The 20,955-nt window shown below is 44.5% G+C and overlaps 1 long non-coding RNA gene across 1 annotated transcript in view; it reads left to right on the forward strand.

Annotated features, from left to right (window-relative positions):
* Window positions 1-1,187: 1,187 nt before the first annotated feature.
* The window catches only part of LOC117079378, a 137,446-nt gene continuing 117,678 nt past the window's right edge, over window positions 1,188-20,955 (forward strand). The window contains exon 1 of the long non-coding RNA XR_004435405.1: window positions 1,188-1,358. This is a non-coding gene — a long non-coding RNA (uncharacterized LOC117079378). The remainder of the gene's footprint in view (window positions 1,359-20,955) is intronic.

Below are 20,955 nucleotides of genomic sequence, written 5' to 3' on the forward strand. Positions count from 1 at the left end.
GGCATATATTGGAGGTGCATGCTTGAAATTTTGTTGTTGATATAGGGCCAGATTAGAAAAAGCTCAGAGAGCACTGGCCTATTCTCTTTCCTTAGGGTTTAGCCTTCAGTAACAGGTTGATGTGAGTTACGAGCCAGGGAGACGAAGATTTGAATCCTAGTTCTGCTATTTACTAGATGTATGATTTTGAACACTTAGTCAGTGGATCTGGATGAGAATGGGAACTGAGCACTTCTCTGGAAAGGTCTGATAAGATAATTCAATGAGTTGATAGATGTAACTGTCTCAGGACCTTGACTAGCCTCTGGAAGTTCAATCAATGGTCACTGCAACTGTCATGTTGTTTCCTGGTGCTTTCTAAACTTGCCGCATAATAACCATCTCCTGGGTGCTTGTTGAAAATGTGTGGGTCGCACTTCAGATTTTCTTGGTGGGGCTTTGTAACTTGTATCTTTGGAAGGTCTCCAGTGATTCTTACTATCAAGCGAGTTTGAGAAAGACTGATTTATAAGGTGTTGAAGCCATCTTTCCTCTAATGATTTTTCCCTGGGGAACAGTCTTGTCTCCTATGTGTCATGAACTCCTGTAGGATCATCTCTGTCCCTGACACGGTCTAGCAGGGAGTTCTATGAGCCACTGAAGAGCAATGGGTGGTGATGGCCAAGGTGAAAGCTCCACAATTGGGATGATGAGCAAAAGCTGGTCCCAGTGGGCAGAGCATAGCAACCAGGAGATGAGGAGAGGCATCAGGCTGAGATTGTGGCATGCGATGGGTACATGAAGGAGGAGAAATTTCCCCTTTGGGCCTGGGGCTCAGTAGCCTGCTTGATCCTCACACAACTAGGATCAGAAGTAGGATTAGTCCTTGGGGGAGCTGGATGGGGGCCATTGGAGGCAATGCACAGCACCCAGTCACACTGTCAGGCTTTGTGTCATTGAGACTTAGGTTCAAGTGGGAACCAACCAGAACTGAGATATAAAATCAGATAAGTCCAGGAGGATAGACTTGGGCTTTGTTGTTTGATCCTGATGAAGTTTCTTCCATTCCATTCCCATTGACTTCAGACAGATTGGTTCCTGAATTGTATGAGGAACAAGCAGGCTACTGTGGGTTGACCTATGCTAGGTGCTTAATGAGCGCATGCAAATTCAGCATGCAATTAGGTAATCACACTTATTCTTCTCTTGTCATTTTGTCTTCTGTGCATCTACTTCTTTCACCTAGGTCCTTGCCTTGCTTCTCCAAGGATGACGGCCTGGCTGGGCCCCACCCTGCAGGCGCTCTTCCTCAGCACAGATGCCCTGCTGTGTCCTGACAGTCCTGCGTTACCCTCGATCTGAAGGTGTGGATAATTAAGGTAATGAACACTTTTCCACTAGCTGCTGAAAGCCTCATTAATCTACACACATGTTGCCACAGGCAAATTATGGCGTCAAGGGTGGGAGGATCAACAAAAATAACTTCAGAAATTCATTAATCAGACTTAGTCAAACACGTAGTTTGGAACTGAGTGTTCTTATCCTGCAATCGTCAGAGGATTAGATTTTTTTTTTTTTTCCAAAGACATGAAAGGGACTTCTTAAGCAATATTTGGGAACATCTAGGTTATTGTACTGGCATTTATGACTCTAGTGGTTGATGCTAATGGAATCTGTCCAAAGACTTCAGTGTGGAGGATTCCATAAATGCTGAATATGCTACGGTGGATGATCAGGGTTTCTAAATATGGCAGAGGGAAAAAAAATGGTCATGAGATCCCACAGAGCAACATACCCAGTGAGTACGGAGATGACTAATGCCACCAAATATTCATTTTCTCCCCGACATGTCATAGATGCCCTCGGAGTCAGGTTGGCGCTACAGAATTATCTGCTGATTTGCTTCCCCAGCCCTCTCCTTTGTTGTTGTTGTGGTAGCCTTGGAGGACCCTATCCCAGATGATAAAATACAAGAGCGAATTTTTTTCACTCATCTTGGACTTTGTGTGCATGAAAAATAAAGTTGTATTATGTTAAGCCACAGAGATTTCCTGACTGATCGGTTACTGCAGCAATCTACCCCATCCTGAGGAATGGGTCAGCCACTTCACTTAAGGCTAAGCACATTTTCTTTCGAATATGGTGATTAGGCTAGTTGTACCATGATAGCCTCATGAGCAGAGAGTCTGATTCCAGCATGGCTTTCAAGAGGATCTTTCGTGAACAAGTTGCGGTATTCCCTGGACAAATTGGGGTCCTGGGTGATGGATAATAACACATCTAAGTTACCTGAGTAAGGATCTACCCTAAAATGGAGGATTAGCAAATAAACATGAACCTTAAGAGAGGATATTGGCCGGGTGCAGTGGCTCATGACTGTAATCCCAACACTTTGGGAGGCCGAGGTGGGCGGATCACCTGAGGTTGGGAGTTCGAGACCAGCCTGACCAACATGGAGAAACCCCGTCTCTACAAAAAATACAAAATTAGCCAGGTGCAGTGGTGCATGCCTGTAATACAAGCTACTCGGGAGGCTGAGGCAGGAGAATCCCTCGAACCCGGGAGTCGGAGGTTGTGGTGAGCTGAGATCGTGCCATTGCACTCCAGCCTGGGCAGCAAGAGCGAAACTTCATCTGAAAAAAAAAAAAAAAAGAAAGAAAAGGAAAAAGAGAATATTAAGAACACATTCCGTGTTTGGTGTCATTCAACACTTTAAACAATGGTTTCAGAGACAACAGAGACACTTTTTAAGTTTGTGCCACAGAGAAATAACAGGCTGAGTATTTTGACTGACAGATTTAGGACACAAATAAACTCTGGTAGGCCAGAACACGGGCCTAAAATTACAAGATGGGAGAAAAGCATCTCATATAAATATGTGTGTATGTTGATTTGAACTGAAGATCATAGGGGAGGAGGATGAAGTTCAAAGTATTTTGAAAATAGCTAAGTAGACCAGTATTTTTAGAGGGTAAGGTAAAAGTCAATGGGAAATAAGGCTGAAAGTGGTTTGGGGCTTGAAGGTGGAGAGCCCTGAATTCCATGCCTAAGCTTCAGGCAATGGGGAGACATCAACAATATTTGACAGAGGGAGTGACATGATTGATTTAATCTAGCTTTTCTTTTAAACACTTCTTTTCATTGCCAATGCCCACTCTCTCCTTTCTTCCCAGCTGGTTGGAGGACACCTGTGAGGGGCAGGGTCCATTTGTTAAGTTTCAGACACTAATACATTAATTGATTCACTTAACCCTCACAACTATGAGAGATAGATTCAACTATACTCATTTTACAGATGAAAAAACCAAGGCTCAGGGATGTTACAGAATTTATCCAAAAACACTCAGCCTCTCTTGGACTGGATAACACGGTATGTGAATGGGAAACCCCAGTGGTACTGCAGGTTGAGTATCCCTTATTTTAAATGCTTGGGAGAAGAAGAGTTTCTATTTGGGATTTTTTTTTTGGAAATTTGAAGTATTTGCCTACACAAAATGAGATATCTTGGGGGTGGGACCTAAGTCTAATGTGAAACTCATTTGTGTTTCATATACACCTTATTTACATAGCCTGAGGTAGGTAATTTTATACAACATCTTAAATAATTTTCTGCATGAAACCAAGTTTTTATTTTATTACGCTTTGTGGGTGTGTTTGTGCTGGAATATCTGGGTGTGTGCAGGAAAGCTACATTGCAGCTGAAGGGGGCTGGGAGGGCCTTTTTTCCATTTAGTAAACTGAATAATCTGTGTATTATGTGCCTGACTTTTGATGACATTCTGTTACATAAGGTCAGGTGTGAAATTTTCCACTTGTGGCATCATGGTGGCCCTCAAAAAGTTTTGGATTTTGGGGTATTTTGAATTTCAGATTTTCAGATTAGGGATGCTCAACCTGTGTAAAAACATTGTTCTACCAGGAAGAAAGCCATACGGAGGAGAACAGCTCTGGAACCATTGTAGAGAAGGGGAACCAGAGCCCTTATCAAGCCTTACTTGAAGGTCATCCTACTGCTGGTCTTTTTAGTTGTGTGTGACAGTGAGTCAATTTGAGTTGGAATTTCTAGACAAGCACACCAACTGATGCAAGCGTTTGACATCTCTGAATTATTGGGTGCTTAGTTGGCTTGGGCTTCCATAACAAAATACCATAGACGGGGTGGCTTAAAGAACAGGCATATATTTCTCACAGTTCAGAAAGCTGGGAAGTCAAAGATCAAAGTGCTGGCTGATTTGATTTCCTTCCTTCCTTCCTTCCTTCCTTCCTTCCTTCCTTCCTTCCTTCCTTCCTTCCTCCTTCCTTCCTTCCCTCCCTCCCTCCCTCCCTCCCTCCCTCCCTCTCTCTCTCTCTCTCCTCTCTCTCTCTCTCTCTCCTCTCTCTCTCTCTCAGAGTCTCGCTCTGTCACCCAGGCTGGTGAGCAGTGGTATGATCTTGGCTCACTGCAGCCTCTGCCTCCCAGGTTCCAGCAATCCTCCCACCACAGCCCAAGTAGCAGGGATTATATGCCCAGCTAATTTTTGTAGTTTTAGTAAAGACAGGGTTTCACCATGTTGGCCAGGCTGATCTTGAACTTCTGACTTCAAGTGATCCACGTGCCTTGGCCTCCCAAGGCACTGGGATTACAGGTGTGAGCCACTGCGCCCAGCCTTGATTTGGTTTCTGATGAGGACTCTCTTTGTTATATCCTCACATTGCCTATCTTCAGTGTGTGCGTGTGTGTGCGTGCGTGCGTGCGTGTGTGTGTGTGTGAGAGAGAGAGAGTTAGGGCTTCAGCATATGAATTTAGGTGGGAGCACGGTTCAGTTCAGATAGGTGCCATCGATTGCCCTTTTTTAGAAACTCTCTTCCTTCTTGCTTCTGTGATACCACATTAACTCCTCCTCTCTTTGCTTTCTCAGTGTTTATTTCTGGATTCACCCTCTCTGCTCACCCCCCTAGACTCTGGTATTCCTCAAGGTTAAGGCCTGGGCTATCTTTCTGCTCATTCTACACAGTCTGTTGGGTCAATTTTCCTGAGCAGCCTCATGCACCCTGATGGCTTTAAGATCAGGGAATTCCCATGATTCCTAAATCTGTAGTTCAAGCTCACAATTCTCTACTGTGTACCCAGCCTGTATATCTCACTGCTAACTGAATATCTCCTCTTCAAAGGCAACTCACTGAAGCCTGAACTCACGCCTCCTACTCTGTGAGTGGTGCCAACATCTCAGAGAAACTCCATGTCGAAGCCTGGCTTCTGCTTCTCCTGCTTTCTACACAACTCCTATCCCATCTGCTTCGAGTCCTCTTGCTCACGTCTTTGTATTCATGCTTTAAATCATCTTCTTTCCCTCTTCTCCATGGCTACTCTTGTGGTCCAGGTCCCCATCACTGATTTCTGGATTGCCGCAATAGCCTCCTCTCTGATCTCTTTGCTTCCAGTCTTGATCCTTCGTATTCTTTCTCCCTATTACACCCAACTCCTAAATCCTATGACTTTCCTCCCTTGCTTTGCATTTCTCCAGGACTCCTTACTGCCTCGGAGGAAATCCAGGCTGCTTAGCCCTGCCTGGCACTTGAGGCTTCTATAACAGCCCTGTGCAACCCTCCTGCCTCTTTAGCATCATTCTTCTTGTTCCCATGTTGCCTTTACGCTCTGGCCATGCTGAGCCTCTGCAGTTTCCTGAAGGTACCACATCATCTCTCTTTGCATACTCTGTTCCTTCTGTTCTTCCAGTTCAGGTGTCGCTTTCTCCAGGAAGCATTCCCTGACCCATCCTGTTTGGGTTAGATGTCTCTCTCTCTCTTTTTTTCTTTCTTTTTTGTTTTGTTTTGTTTTTTTTTTGAGATGGAGTCTCGCTCTATTGCCCAGGCTGGAGTGCAGCGATGTGGTCTTGGCTCACTGCAACCTCTGCCTCCCGGGTTCAAGCGATTCTCCTGCCTCAGCTTTCCGAGTAGCTGGGATTACAGGTGCCTGCCACCACGCCTGGCTAATTTTTGTATTTTTAGTAGAGATGGGTTTTCACCATGTTAGCCAGGATGGTCTCGATCTCTTGACCTCGTGATCTGCCTGCCTCAGCCTCCCAAAGGTGTCTCTTATGTGATCCCATAACACATCATATTTATTCTCCTATACCCCTTATTGTGTGTTGCTGTTAATGATGACATGCCTTTCTTTTCTATGAAACTTTTAGGTCCCTGAGAGAAGGCACTAGGTCTTAGTCTTTGTAACTCCCATGCCTAACACATGGTAGATATTTACTAAATATGTGCAGAAGCCATAAAGTGTGGCACTTAAGAGTGTATGCTAGAGCCAGGCCACCTAAGTTCAAATCCTGGGTCCAATATGTATTACCTTCCTGACCTTGGACACTTTTTAACTTCTCTGTGTATCAGTTTCTTTATCTGTAAAAGTGTAGATAATACAGCACTTATACCATGAGTCTGTGGGAATGAAATGAGTGAATATATATGAAGCTCTTAGAATCTTGCCCAGCACATAGTCAGCACCCAAGAATTGTTAGTTCTTATCACTTGCTGAATAACTGAAGAATGTCACATGCAGGATGTTCGTGTTTTACATGCAGGTTTTATGTTTACTAATCCTGTAGGTACGTGTTAGTACCCTCACATTACTAACAAAGAAACTGAAGTTAGGAAGGCCATGTTCACCCTCATCATGCAGCTGGTGAACTTTAGAGCCAGGACTCAAAGGCCCTGAGGCTCCTTTTTTTGGGATCAACTTGTTTCTCAAGTCCTCCAGGGCTCTAATAATCTCTCATTCTCAATAATCCCCCTTGCCTACTCCAAAGATCTGTTTAGGGGCTTGGGGAAGAGGTGGGCTAGGGAGAGAAAAGGGAAAGGAGAGGCAAGCTAGAATTCACTTGAAAAGTCTCCAAATCCTTTTAAAAAGTTGAACCCAGGACCCTCAGCGTTGGCAATGAGAGGGGAATCTTCATGGCAGTGGAGGTGCTGGTGTGATCTCGGCTCACTGCAACCTCCGTCTCCTGGGTTCATGCCATTCTCCTGCCTCAGCCTCCCAAGTAGCTGGGACTACAGGCGCCCGCCACCACGCCCAGTTATTATTATTATTATTTTTTGTATTTTTAGTAGAGACGGGGTTTCACCACGTTAGCCAGGATCTCGATCTCCTGACCTCGTGATCTGCCCATCTCGGCTTCCCAAAGTGCTGGAATTACAGGCGTGAGCCCCCACACCCAGCCGGTGCTGGGTTTTTTTAGCCCTAACTTGAGCTCTCAGAGACTGACATCCTTCCCTGGCTCACCTTAGAGAGTATGGGTATGATTTATTAAGAGGGCCTGGAATCTCTTTCCACTGTTGAGGTAACTGAAGACCACAAGTCTAAAGTTGATTTGGGGGTTTAAGGGTTCCCCTTGGTACATATGTGTTACACCAACTCACAGGTGTTGCACACATGCAGTGGATCTGAATTCATGAGTGATTGAGGGGCTGGTTGAAGTCTCTGGTAGCTTTCCTTGAATATAGACACTTTACTTTGTGAAAACTTGTCTTGCAAAACAATAACAATAATACCAGCAGCAGCAGCAGCAGCAGCAGCAACAACAACAACAACAACAACAAGTATAAAACAACCAGGGACTCAGGCTTTTGCAACGAGAATTTAAAAGGTCATATTTCCCTTTTCCATCCCCTTTTGGTGTTGGATGCCCCACTCAGAAGAAATCATGCTCTTAGAAGTGGAGTTAAGAATCAGGAACCCAAGGACAGCCTCACAGCCGTAGCTTGGGTGTGTCTCTGTCTCCCTGGGCTCCAGAACTGGGGCCAGAGACTGACTAAGTGTAAACACGGCTTTAAACAGTGAGCTCAGAGGTGGACTGAGCAATTCTAGAGCACAAATAGACCGACTCATAACACAACCCGATATCCTTCAAAAAAATCATGAGTCCACAAAACAGTAGGAAAATAAATCTCTAAGTCAGAGATACAGTAACAGGTAATTGTCTTAAACTGACTGTTTAGTGAAATTTGGGACCACTGGTTGAGTCCATGTTGGTTTAGGGCATTTTGGAGGCCCATTGGTTTCCCTTCTTGGCCAAATGATGAACAATGATAAAGAAGAGATGTTTATCCTTTTTAGATCCATGGAAACATACACAAATAGGTGGAGCCTGAGGTCTCTGGCAATGCCCTGGAATGGTTTTTTCCTTCCTGTGGGATCTCAGATGAGATGAAAGGTCATGGCCACTGTTCTTAAACCAGGTATGACAAGCCTATAGCCCCATTTCCTGCAGATGGGTTCTGCATTTGCACAGAGGTCAACAAACACCAGACAAGGTGTCCTTGCCGAAGGGACTTCTCTTTAGGAAGCCCACCTGCTTGTCCCTTTTGCCATGAATGTTTCCATTGTAAAATGAAGGAAAAGTGTTCCGTTGTTTTCCAAGTGAGGCAAAAGAAAATTGTGATTGGATTTTCCATGGGTCCACAATGTTTACTGCAGAATAGTGATATCTGTTCCCTCTGTCTCCTTAACCCCACCATGCATCTTTGCTAAGGATGCCCAATAATATTTGTACGTCCTCCTATGTAGGTTGTCAGCTAACCTGACTCCCATCCCTGGGGCGACCCAAGAACCAGGGATTCTCTGGGACTTAGGAACCAGGTACTGAAGACATTGAAGATTTCTTTCTTTAGCAAGAGGTCTGAAATCAGTGTGGGGAAATCAGTGTGGGAAACATTATGCACTCCAGAGGGAGCCAAAGGGTATGTGAAATATCTGACTGGTGTCTTTCTCTTGGTGTCCTAATATTTTCATCTCAATGAGATAAGGCATCCCCAAGTGTGAGAACCTTATAAAGCTCCTAAAACAGGTGGATAAAGAAAGCAGCACACAGGCAGAGCAGTAGCTGCAATGTGGATCACACAGAGAGGGCTTGTGGGCATGCGCCGCACCTCTGGTCTTTAGCATGGTCAGCATACTGTAGATCTGAGCTGTCAGATCTGAGTTCTTGTTTTAGTTCTGCTACTTCTGTTTTATAACTTTGGACAAATGATTGCTCTTAGCCTCAGTTTCCTACCTATGATATAGGCATGATATGTTGAGAACATTACCTGTAGTCACATATATGAAGCATCTGACATAGACCCTGCACATGGCTTAAGCCCCCTTTCTATTAACCTTAGCTCTGAGGATTTGTTGTATCTTGTTCAGTGAAATTGCATAGAGTCTAACTTTGAAGAAAGTTAAAGAAAGTTAAGGAAGTCTAACCTCCTCTTCTATAAACGAGGAATCTGAGGCCAGAGAAGTTAAGCCATTTCTCCAAAGTCATGGCCCTGAGGTCTTGACTTTTTATCCAGTGATTATTTCATGGTTTGATGCTTCTGTGGAGGCTAAAGTTGCTAATACATACATTTCAGTGAGCAAGACAATTGTACAAGGTAAGAAATTACCACACAAAAGCATTTTTTTCCATGAGCAGGTACCACTGTGTACATGTGTAGTGCTGGTAGTGCTGCTGGTGGTGGTGGGTTGTCAGTGAATTAATTACTGAAGATGCCATAGAATCATGAGTCCCTGGGGATAAAGGTGGATAAAGGAATTCCCTGGGCGTTCTCTAGGGTTTGACCGTATCTATGCTTAATTCAGAGTATTTTGTGAAGACGGTGTCTTGAAGAATATTTGCTAGGTAGTTACAAATTAGAGGACAGCTTTCTGAAGACAAAGCTAGCTGGGTGCCATTAGACATCACAGGACCTCAAAGCAATGTTGACCAAAATGTGTTCCCAGATCCTGGGTAATGAAAAAAGCTTCCATGGTCATCACAGTGACCTTTTTTAGTATATTGCCTTCTGAAGTTCATTTCCCAAAATGATTTGAGGACCATCTTTTTCTTGTAAGTATCATTCTTTGTAGCTGGTGTTCCACCATTCATTTTTAAAGAAGCTATTAGCTTAGAGACATAGATACATGCAGACTATCAGGCAACACTGATGCATCAGTGTGTATTCTGTGTAGTCAGAAATACACTGGCCACTTTATTACAAGAAATCATGCAATGTAAAAAGTGCAAGCCAGTGGGACTTCTCTGAGGAAGGACTCCCTGGAAGATGAAGCTCCTGGTACTGCACAGATGTGTGCTAACCGTTGACTATGAGTAATGTTCTTTAAAGCAACCAATATGCTCCACTACTTGTTATCAGTGGTTCTCTCATATTGTCCTAGTCCATTTGGAGTTGCTATAGGAGAATACCTAACAGTGAGTAACTTATACAGAACAGAGGTTTATTTATTACGGTTCTGGAGGCGGGGAAGTCCAAGGTTGAGGGGTTCACATCTGGTGAGGACCTTTTTCCTGTGTCATCCCATGGCAGAAGGCAGAAAGGTAAGAGAGCATGTGTGTGTGTGTGTGTGTGTGTGTGTGTGTGTGTGAGACAGAGAGAGAGGGAGAGAGAGAGAGAAAGAAGAGGATCAAAGTCATTCTTTTATCAAGAACCCACTTCTGGGAGACATACAACATTAATTCATTCATGAGGGCAGAGCCTTCATGACTTAACCATCTCTTAAAGATCCTATCTCTCAACACTGGTGCATTAAGAATTAATTTTTCAACACATAGACTTTGGGGATTCTTTCAACCTATAGCACATATTAATCTAGTTGAGTCAGGAAATGGGATGTTTCAGCCAATTAAAACATCCTGACTCACCAAGTCACCATGGTGAACACAGATGCTTATACATGTTTTTTTTTTTTTTTTGAGATGGAGTCTGGTTCTGTCTCCTAGGCTGGAGTGCAGTGGTGCGATCTCAGTTCACTGCGACCTCTGCCTCCTGGGTTCAAGCAATTCTCCTGCCTCAGACTCCCAAGTAGCTGGGATTACAGGTGCCCACCACCACACCTGGCTAATTTTTGTATTTTAGTAGAGACAGGTTTTCATCATGTTGGCCAGGCTACTCTCGAACTCCTGACCTCAGGTAATCCGCTCACTTCGGCCTCCCAAAGTGCTGGGATTACAGGTGTGAGCCACTGTGTCAGGCCTATAAATTTTTAAGAATCCCATTCCTGATTTAGTCTTTCTTAGATGAGTCTGAAAGTCCTCTGGGAGCTAGACATGACTCCAAGGTCACAATTGTGGACATCTATTCTCATTGCGTGGCCTATGGAGGGAGAGGATGCAGATGGATGGGCAGACCTGACCAAGGATGAGCTCTGAAGTTGTTCTTTGGCACAAGGTCTAGGATGCTGTTTCTCTCATTCCTATGGGGATGCAACTCCCACTTGAATGTGCTTTCTACAAACTATGCCACTGGGAAGTTGTCAGCACTTGCATTGTCATTTCCATTTTAGATGAGGAATCTGAAATGAAGTGCCTTGCTCAAGGCCATGGAGTGGGTAAGCGAGTTACCTTAGGACTGCCAGTGAGATCTCTTGACTCTGAATCCAGGGTTCATTCTCATGCTCTGTAATGCCTTTCATAAATGTAGAGGGCTGGGAGCACCTTGGCCTTTCAGACACCATGGAGTAGCCAGGCAAGAGGTACAATCTGCCTCTTTAAGTCTGTGGATCTGTTTTAGAACCTCATAGCCTTCACTTGAGTAGAACAAGTCCCTAAGTCAAGTCTCAATAATATTCACAGTAAAAGTTTAATGTTTTAAATTACAATAATACATGCTTATTGTTGGCATTTTAGTAAATACATATGTATGCATTTAAAGCACACAATTCCACCAACCAAATTATTTACATACTTTAATGCTATGTTCTTCCAGTTTTTCCTTAAGTATAAAATTCTGATATTTTTATGATTGTGTTAATTATTTTGTGTCCTGAAGTTTCACTTGTTTATGACGATCTTTTTTACGTAATTAAGTTTTCTTAAAAATATTTTTAATGGTTTTGTAGTATTGGTGTAACATAACCTCTTTAAATTGATCCCTAATTCTGAATATTTAGATTATATATATACATATACATGTATATGTATATACATATGTGTGTGTGTGTATATATATATATTTTTTTTTGTAGAGACAAATTCTCACTATATTGTCCAGGCTGGTCTCAAACTCCTGGGCTCAAGTGATGCTTCTGCCTTGACCCCTACAAAGTCCTTGATTACAGGCGTGAGCCACTGTAGCCGGCCTATTTCTAATTTTTGTTCGTATAGATTACTTTTGTGTGTGTGTGTGTGTTGAGCCAGAGTCTCACTCTGTTGCCCAGGCTGGAGCGCAGTGGCGCCATCTCGGCTCACCACAACCTCTGCCACCTGGGTTCAAGTGAGTCTCCTGCCTCAGTCTCCCGAGTAGCTGAGATTACAGGTGTGTGCCACCATGCCTAGCTAATTTTTGTATTTTTAGTCGACACAGGGTTTCACTATGTTGGCCAGGCTGGTCTCGAACTCCTGAACTTGTGATCTGTCCACCTCGGCCTCCCAAAGTGCTAGGATTAGAGGCATGAGCCACTGTGTCTGGCTCTAGATTACACTTTTAAAACAATATGCTTACAGATATTTTTATACAATTGTTTAGGAACCTTCAAATAATTTTCCTAATATTTGCTTTGAAGAGATTCTTGAACTTTAGTTTTTTTGTTTTTGAGTTAAAAGAAATGAACATTTTGAAGATTCTTTGTGTATCTTATCTTCTCAACTTGTTTTGAGCCTCTTCCATAGTTTCAAGCTATAGTCCTGCTTTCTGGTTCTATTCTTCATCTTGCTCCCTGGATGCGATGCCTTCATGTTCTTGGCCTCCTTTCCTGACACTATCTACACACCTGTTTGTTATTCTGGGCTATAAATTTCCCAACCAAATCTGGCTTAGCTCTAGGTCCTGCTGGAATTATCTTCACTGCTCTTGTGGGAAATTGGATGGGAAGGAGAAATTGGACTCCTTCGTGAAAATTTCCTCTGCATATTCATCCAGTAAAAATGTATGAAATGCCCAGTGCCTGGCACTTCTGGAATTCTCTCCAAAGACGCCATTCTGTTCCCACACTGTCATGGGAACAATAAAGGGAACCGTGTGGCCTGCTACCATCTGCGTGTCTCCATCCCAGGGTGAATGCTTGATTAGTGGGGTGGTACGGCAGGCCCGGATCCTCAGGAGTCATCACTTTTCTTCTTGCCACAACTCTTCATTTGCTCAACAGTGCCTTAATGGCTCAGTCACTTAAGAGTGCAGTCACTTAAGAGTGCAGTCACTTAATAGCCCTTTCTATCAATTTTCCCATCTGCAGAATGGGGACTGTGATTCTCAGTTGACTCGGTGTTGTGAGCATTAATGAATGTTTTGAGGCATGTTGAGATCTGTAGATAAACAAACCTCAAGAAGTACAAAGGGCTAATGAGCCCGTTGCTGAGCAACTTGCTTTGAGAGACGACTTTCTTTCCCACAGAGGAGGAATCAGTTCCTAATCCCTGGGCACAGATGTTTTCCAGCTGCTTTTGGATGAACCGAAGCAGTGAATTCCAAAGAGAATTTTCCCTGGACACATGCAGCTCTCAGGTTAACGGGAAGCTCAGAATCAGGTCTAAAGCAACACCAAAATAACTGCCAAAATAACCAAAAATAGCTTGCCCGGTGACAGCCCCACTTGGTAGAGTTTCTTGGCACTTTCTGCAACAGTATTTGCCTGAATGTGGAATGTCTACTACTGATGACACACAGATGACTTTAGATGGTGCGTGGATGAACTTTTAACAACTTTTCACAGTTACGCATTTTTTGGTGGTTATTTTCTACCTGTAGTAAGTGATACTTTTTTTTTTTTTTTTTTAATTCATTGTCACAACAAGAATAACTCACACTTGGGCCGGGTATGGTGGCTCATGCCTGTAATCCCAGCACTTTGGGAGACTGAGGCAGATGGATCATGAGGTCAAGCGATAGAGATCATACCGGCCAACATGTTGAAACACCATCTCTACTAAAAATACAAAAATTAGCTGGGCATGGTGACACACACCTGCAGTCTTGGGAGGCTGAGGCAGGAGAATCGCTTGAACTCAGGAGGCGGAGGTTGTAGTGAGCTGAGATTGTGCCACTGCTCTCCAGCCTGGGCGACAGAGCGAAACTCGGTCTCAAAAAAAAATGAATAACTCACATTTACTGTGTCCTGGGTACTGTTGTAAGTGCTTTACAACAAAGCATTTAATCATCACAACAGCCTTATCATTAGATATTCTTATTATCCCCTTTGTACACATGAGGATGTTGACACAGAAATTTTAAGGAGTCTTACAAACTGTCTAAATTCACATAGCTGGCAAACAGCAGAGATGGGGTTTCTATCAGCCAATTTTGGCTCCAGGGCTCATGTTCCTGTTAAACACCCTGTCATATTTCCTTTCAATCTATTTGCATTTATGGTACTGGTATAAAGGATTTTTTTTTTTTTTTTTTTTTTTTGAGACGGAGTCTTGCTCTGCCACCCAGGCTGGAGTGCAGTGGCCGGATCTCAGCTCACTGCAAGCTCCGCCTCCCAGGTTTATGCCATTCTCCTGCCTCAGCCTCCCGAGTAGCTGGGACTACAGGCGCCCGCCTCGTCGCCCGGCTAGTTTTTTGTATTTTTAAGTAGAGACAGGGTTTCACCGTATTAGCCAGGATGGTCTCGATCTCCTGACCTCGTGATCCGCCCGTCTCGGCCTCCCAAAGTGCTGGGATTACAGGCTTGAGCCACCGCGCCCGGCCTAAAGGATTTTTAAAAATAGATTATTTAAAGTTACAAAAGCATGTTGATTGGAATAAAAAGGATGTATAAAATCTGAGTTAAAAATAATGAGATGGTTTGAAGATATGGTGGATATTGTGATGTTGGAATCAATGACTGAAGGGTAGTACGCCTTAGAGGGTGGCCTGGTGACCACCGGGGCCACTATTCTCTAGAAGCTGGTTAAAAATCCAGAGCTATGGACTCTCTGTGGGTGGAGTCCAAGGATCTGTGTTTATAACAAAGGCCTCAGGGCATTTCCATATCATGAAGCTGTGACGCAGCTGTTTCCCACACCCCCAATCCCTATCTGGGCCTAAGATAAACAATAACAATGAGAACTGCTGATTGGTTGGGTGTTCCACTGGGTGGTCGCTCTTTTGGCCTCATGTCAGGGAAAGGCAGAAGAGAAGGGACAGAGAGCTACTCTTTAGATTGCTAGACACAGGCCTCATCCTAATCCTCACATTGAGGAAGGTGTGATTAAGCCCATTTTACAGATAAGGAAACTGAAGGTGAAAGAGGGTGAGTGACTTGGCAAGTGGTGGGGCCAAGAGGCAGACCTGGGCATGTGGGGTTCATCAGCCCGAGCACTTTCCATTGTACCAGCCCTCTGAGGCCAGGCATTCAGGGTTAGCTCATCCCTAGACAAGCTGGAAGGGCGCCCAAGTCAGGGCAGCGAGCTTGCATTTGGAGAACTGCGCTAACTCTTAGTGCTAGAATTTAAAGCATGGTGTGATCTCAGCTCACTGCAACCTCCCTTGTTCAAGCGATTCTCCTGCCTCCGTCTCTGGAGTAGTTGGGATTACAGGCACCCGCTACCATGCCAGGCTAATTTTTGTAATTTTGGTAGAGACAGCGTTTCACTATGTTGGCCAGGCTGGTCTCGAACTCCTGACCTTGGGTGATCGGCCCACCTTGGCCTCCCGAAGTGCTTGGATTACAGGTGTGAGCCACTGTGCCTGGCCCATATTCTTCACCACTGTGTTCTACTGCATCCTAACAATCAAAGTACTCTCACTTACTGTGTGCTGGGTGTTACACAAATCACACCCATATCTTTTTTCAGTTGTCTCACCTTAGACACTGGGCTCTCCAATACTTAGTAAAATGTGGGTGCCTCATAGGAACTCAAGACCTATTTTCTAGCAATAGAGCACCTAGTGAACACCCACTATATGAATAGCCATGCTAATAATGGCAACACCAGTGATAATGATGATTAAATTAGTCAGGTTGTTGGTGGTCTGTTAGTCTGAGGGAGGAACTCTAGATCCGGTTACAAATACCATTGAATCTCAGGGCCTTAATGGTTAAAGATTTATTTCATGGTTCAGTGCTGGTCATGTGCCCATTTAGGGTGTCTCTTCTCTAAATGGTGATATGGGGATCTAGCGCTTTCCATTTTGTGACATTATCTTCTTAACCAAGTGGCCTCCAAAGTCACTGTGAAAGGGGAAGAGAATGTGGTGATAGCTCAGGACGTCTTATGATCACCGCATTGGTCAGGATGCCACTACCCTGGCTGCAAGGAAGGAGAAGAAATGCGGTCTTGTGTGTCTAGGCAGAAGAGGAAATGAGGCTGGGAAGCATCTAGCTAGCTTTTGCCACTTTGCAAGCTGCAGAAATGGACTCTGCCTACATTTCAAATTCACTGGAAGTGTACTGGGTAGCTTTTAGAATTGGCAGCAGGCTGGAGCACCAGCTGGAAATCCAGAGTGGCCGGGTAGCAGCAAGCACAGCCGAGGCCAGCCTCAAAGTCAGCATCAGAAGTACTGCTAGAATATTTCCACCAGCTCTGCGGATCACACCTCTGACTCCAGCTGGTGCTGGACTCCAGATATCATCCCTACAGTGAAAAACGTCCACATCCTTCCTGCATCTTTGAGCCAGCATCAGAGTTCCAGACAGACCATCTCTTAGGCCCTCACCAGTGTCTTAGATTGAAGGGAGAGACCGAGTATTATCACTCTCCATAGGCTTCCAAAGGGGAAGGTGCTAATACTAGTAGAATTCTCCTCAAATAGTCAGGGCTAATTTTTGGGAAGAAAAAAGAGTGAGAGCAGAAAAGAGAAAGGCAGCATGGTATCTACTATATTTCAAGCCTGTTAAAAATTCACAAAGTGCTTTTTTATTGTTCAAATTTGCACGATGGAATTGAGGGCAGAACGCTGGTGGGAAGTGGTCAAGCCAGTCCCCAGAGTGCATCGGGGACATCACGTGCCAGTTTCCTGGTTTGTTTATTGGTTCATTTATTCATGAAGCATATATTGTATTCACTGTGTGCTGGGCTCTGTGCTGAATACGACCAGGCTCTTATCCTAAAGGAGATCTTAGATTAGTGACATTCAAACATGAGATTCCAAGAGGCAGTGGGACAGGACTGAGGACAGCAGATGGCCCAAGCCTGGGAACTGTACTAGGACAGGAATTGACAGATGATGTGTTTGACTTGAGTCTCAGGGAGGTGAAGTGACCTGCTCAAGTCTCATAACTAGTCAATCACTGACCAAGGACTCCAGCTGATGTCTTCAAGTTCATGTTCAGAGGCCTCCCTCCCCTTAGAGCAGTTCTGTGCAAAGCACAGGGGAGCACAGTAGCTTAGGGTAATGGGGAGAGCATAGGCTTAGGGGTCTTGCATTTTCTAGTTGCAAGCTAGGTGACATTGGCCTAGAGTCACCTAACATCTGAGCCTTAATCTTTCATCTATAAAATATGAATAATAACATGTACTTCCCAGTGTCACTGGGAACAAATCTAAACAATGAAAATGCCCTTTATAATGCCAGACACAGTAGGTGCTCAATGAAAGGTAGCTATATAGAAAAAAGAATGAGATAGGGTCACTGTCTTCAAGGAACTTATCCTTTTCCTGAAAGGGGCCGGCAAGTGAAGTAAAATCAGAGAGTGAAATGTACCTGTGTGTGTGACAGAAGAAATAAACACAAATCCCTAGTAGCTAAGCTATAAATGCAACTGGAATTCAGAGAAGAAAGAACGCAGTGTGGGCAAGGGTCAAAGGCTCTGTGACAGGACCAGTGAGGCGGCCAGGATGGGGGCTTTGGTTCTATGACCAGGCTCTGTGGGTTCATATCTGAATTCCATCTGTCTTATTACCTCTGTGTTCTTGGGTGAGGGTAAGTTATTTAGTTTCTTTAAGTCTCAGTCTCTTCTGCTTAAAATGAAGATAATTGTAGCACCTGCTCATTGGGTAATTCTGAGAAGTTAATGAGAAAATCCACCCAAGGGGCTCAGTGCAGTGCCTGGCACTTAATAATGGTGCCATGAATATTATTCCTGTGGAACCAAGCCTCGACCAATGAATATATAAGGCCTTGCCCATTGTAGTGGTTGCAAGGATTAAATGAGAGAATTTATGTTAGGCATCCAGCACAGTGTCTGGTGCAGAGCAGGCATTCCTTACGCCCCCTCGCCCTCCAGGGAAGGACAATGCCTTGTATTTCTTCTTATCTCCCATGGCCCTCAGCACAGTATCTGGCTTGAGTTAGTTTTACCTTGAAGTATTCAGCTGGGAGCTTGACAACAAGCTAGCAGTTGAAAGTAGGGCCATTTGAAGAAATAACATAAGTGAAAACAAAGCTGCAGAAATAGTCCAAATTATCAAGGAGTTTAAGAAGAACTTCTGGGACTATGGATGGAGCTGGGGGCTGTTATCCTTAGGAAACTAACACAGGAATAGAAAACCAAATGCTACATGTTCTCACTTATAAGTGGGAGCTAAATGATGAGAACACATGGACACATAGAGAGGGAACAATGCACTCTGGGGCCTATTGAAGGGTGGGAGGAGAGAGAGGATCAGGAAAAATAACTAATAGGTACTGGGCTTAAAACCCCCATCACGGCCGAGCGCGGTGGCTCATGTCTGTAATCCGAGCACTTTGGGAGGCCGAGACGGGCGGATCACGAGGTCAGGAGATCGAGACCATCCTGGCTAACATGGTGAAACCTCGTCTCTACTAAAAATACAAAAAATTAGCCAGCCGTAGTGGTGGGCGCCTGTAGTCCCAGCTGCTCGGGAGGCTGAGGCAGGAGAATGGCCTGAACCTGGGTGGGAGGCGGAGCTTGCAGTGAGCCGAGATCGCGCCACTGCACTCCAGCCTGGGCGACTGAGCAAGACTCCGTCTCAAAACAAACAAACAAACAAACGAACAAACAAACAAACAAACACACCCCATCACACAGGTTTACCTATATAACAAACCTGTGCTTGTACCCCTCAACTTAAAAGTTGAAAAAAAAAAAAAAAAAAAGACCATTCTTTGTAAGGTCAATTAAGTCCTATTTGTTTCCCCCTGGTGGCCAACAAAAGCAAACACAGCTCAGTTTTTGGGAAAGGAATCAGCGGTTAAGCAACAGGAACCGTCGCAGGGCTCACCTGACCATCGTGAGCCACGCTTCGGCTGTGATTCAGCCCTGCAGAATGATTCATGACCCGTCTCAACTGCAGTGACTTGCTCCTGGTGACATTTCCCAAGGAATAACAAACAGTGTCGTAAGAACCAGCCTAGACACTAAAGAAAGAGCTAGTTATTTCATCTCTTTTCTCTTCATCCAGCTGAATACTTTGAAACTCTGCCTTTTGACCTCCTCCTTTAGGGACAGCATCAAGAATTCTGCTCTTTCTTGTGTCATTTTTGACAATCATATAACAGCAATGACAACATCTTGGGTGTTTACTCTCTGGCAGACACTGTTCTAAGCTCTTGACACACTTAACTCATTCAATCTCCCAGACAACCATACAGGTATGTACTATTTTGACACCAATTTTTCAGAGGAAGAAACTGAGGCCCAGTGAGAATACGTGACTTGCCCCAGGTGACGTAGCTAGTATGTGGCAGAGCCAGGTTTCAAACCCAAGCAACCCGGCTCCAGATACCATGTTCTTAACCTGTGTGAATCAGCCTCCCAGGCCACGTGCTCTAGTGACGAATCTTGGGCCATTGCCTAGTATTGCTGGACTTTTGTGGCATAAATCACTCTTCTTACACTTTCATAAAAATATGGCATAAATCACTCTTCTTACACCACTCATACAAATCATGGAGAGAAATGACTTTTTATTTCCTTACTTTTTAAAATTTTTTTAGAGACAGGGTCTTATCCTGTTGCCCAGGCTGGAGTGCCATGGTGCAGTAATATCTCACTGATTCGCTGGACCTCCAACTCCTGGCCACAAGTGATACTCCTGCTTCCACCTCCCAAAGTGCTGAGATAACAGGCATGAGCCACTGGGATCAGCCAGAAATGGCTTTTTAAGAGCACACTGGTGGGTCCACCCTCAGAGATTCTGATCCAGCTGGTCTGGGGTGGAGCCCAGGAACCTGCATTGTTCACAATGGTGCTCTCTATTGTAGTATAAAGAGCATAGGTTTTGGGATGCCATCTTCTGTCACTGGTTCTGGGATCTTTGATGAATCACTTTTAGCTCCCCCAATGTCTGTACAGTTGGTGTCATGATTCTGACCTCATCGTAGTCATGGTAAGGCTGAAATGAAATGATTTATGTTAGTGTCTGATAGATGATTATGTTAGATGCCCCTGTCCTTAAGCCGGAGGACTGAGAGTGATCGTCTTTAGTCATATATGCCATGTGAAAATGGGACTGTTTGGGTCAGGAAGAGATACCGTCTCCTCCTAGCAGCCACAGCACAGGGACAAGAGCGTCACTGACTTGGCCTGAGCTTTGGCACAATTACTTCAAACTCTGTTTCTCATCTAAGCAGTGTGAAAACCTGTGCTTCCATGAAGGGTTGTGGGGGGAGCCCTCATGTCAGGTTACACATGAGGAAGTGAGGTTTCATTCTGCCAGGCATTGTCCTTCTTGGACCATCCACACAGGGGATCAGCTGAGTTCCAGCTGGGCCAGGGGCTGAGTGTGTGCAGGTCCGAGAAGACGTGAACTGTGTCCTGGATTTCTGGTAGGCATGCTCCCAGGATGGCAGGGTAGGGTGGGAAATGGCTCTCAGAAGTCGCAAAGCCTCGTCCAAATACTCTGCGGCAGGGGATGCTACAGTTCTGTGTAAAAGAAAAGGCTAAGTCACCCGGGGAGGCTCTGTGATGATCCCATTTGACCCTTTGGTGACACGTAGCTGGTGATTGACATTCTGTATTCACTGAGCAGAACAGGCAAGGAGGTAGCAGGCCTGCCTTTTGTGTTGTCTCTGAAAATGGAATCAATGATGCTCTTCTCTCTTTTGCTTGCCCCACATCTCTCTCTTCCTGCTTTGAGCGCTTTGATATAGTCTCACTTTCTATCTATAAAGCCTGTCTGTGTCCTTACTCAC

The sequence above is a fragment of the Trachypithecus francoisi genome, unplaced genomic scaffold, assembly GCF_009764315.1.
Source record: "Trachypithecus francoisi isolate TF-2019V2 unplaced genomic scaffold, Tfra_2.0 Lachesis_group7, whole genome shotgun sequence".
NCBI classification, from domain to species: domain Eukaryota; kingdom Metazoa; phylum Chordata; class Mammalia; order Primates; family Cercopithecidae; genus Trachypithecus; species Trachypithecus francoisi.